Raw genomic sequence first — 1,583 nt, 5'->3', positions numbered from 1 at the left:
TTTACTATTTATAAAACCGAACCATAAAGCGCATAGTGGGGTATAACCTGCTTTTTCCAGTTAGTAAATGATTGAGATTCATGTTGTCTTCCAAGTTCAGAAACAGGGCTAACAAAGCTGTGCTGGTTTCCACGAGCGCCCTCACATGGATTTCATTCTGCAGGATTCCCATCAGTTCGTTGACTTCTCTACCACGCTCTTCCCAGTGTCTGGTGTCCGTGTCTCATCCATAATGAGAACTTCCTAAGTGTATGCTGAGGACCTTTTGGTAGGAGGAGAAGGAATCATATGGTGGTGTGGGGGATGCACATGAGAAAATACTCAAAACACTTGCCTGATGAGAAAAATAACTTGCAATACTTCACAGAAAGATCAGCTCAATAATTTACCAAAGCAGCAAACAAGGAATGTTTTTCTCTAATAACTATGAATCACAGACCTCAAGGCAAAATCAGCACTTTGTTATAAAGCTAGTTTCTTAGTGCTTATATATATATATATCTTTGTATAATCTAGATATTAACCCTCTGCCAGTTAGATACCTGGTAAAGCTTTCCCCCTTTTCCTTAGCTTGCATATTCACTCAAATAGTCCTGTACTTTGCTGGAGAGAGCTTTAGAGTATCCTGAGGTCCCTTTCATTAACTGCTGGCTTCAAAGCCAGTGCTACCAGAGCCTTGTTCAGAAAGTCCTTTCCTGCACCATGAGTTCAAGTGGACTCCTGCTTTCTCCCTTACCAGATTCAAGGTATCAAGTCTCATGGTCTTTGATCACTTTAAAGTTTTGTGTTGGGTGAGAGATAAGGATCTAATTAATTAGTTAATTGGTTAATTCCTCTACACGTAGCTTCCTAGTTTGACCATTGCCATTTGTTGAAAATCTTGTTTTTTCTCAATGCATACTTTTCCCCCTGAGTATCACAAGTTTATTTAGCAAAAAGTTTTATATGAAAATGTACATGATCCAATTCTACACCACAGTCAAACAGGTCCTTTGGGGAGGGACGTGGACTTCTCTGCTGAAAAGTCTTTGTTCAGATTCTTTCCAAGACTAATGACAAGCTGATGCTGTTTCCTCATGCGACCACGATTCTGAAGTTATTCTGTTGCCCGCGAGTTACCATCTCCACATACTCATCAATCACAAGATGCATAAAGGAGTTCAAGCCCTGTAGTAGTCCTTGTACATGTCTGTCACCATCTGACTGCAATAACTTCTTGTCCATAAATTCCTTCAGTTGGGGAGGATGGGTCTTGCTCATGGGGACTTCTCAGCAGAATCAGCACAACCTCAATGTATATTATTAAATACTTTGTCAAAATTCAGTGGCTAGAGGAGTGTTGGCTTATGTGTGCAGTTCTATTGCAATGATTAACTTTTCTGTGTTTATGTCAGTACCATGCTGACTTTATTACTATATATTACTATATTCTGTAGTGTGACTCAAAGTCTGGGATGTTGATCCTTCCAACAATTTTTGTTATTGTTGTTTTTATTTTAGTTTGTTCACTTTTTCTTTTTCTTTTGTTTTAATGTATTCATTTATTTTTACATCCTGACTGCCGCTTCCCCTCCCTCCTCTCC

The 1,583-nt window shown here is 39.2% G+C and overlaps 1 pseudogene; it reads right to left on the bottom strand.

Moving 5' to 3' along the window:
• Positions 1-1,074: 1,074 nt before the first annotated feature.
• LOC142848901 (small nuclear ribonucleoprotein G pseudogene) lies at positions 1,075-1,260 on the bottom strand (annotated as a pseudogene).
• Positions 1,261-1,583: the final 323 nt, after the last annotated feature.

This window comes from Microtus pennsylvanicus, chromosome 4 (genome assembly GCF_037038515.1).
Source record: "Microtus pennsylvanicus isolate mMicPen1 chromosome 4, mMicPen1.hap1, whole genome shotgun sequence".
Lineage (NCBI taxonomy): Eukaryota > Metazoa > Chordata > Mammalia > Rodentia > Cricetidae > Microtus > Microtus pennsylvanicus.
This window is presented reverse-complemented; position numbering and strand designations above follow the sequence as displayed.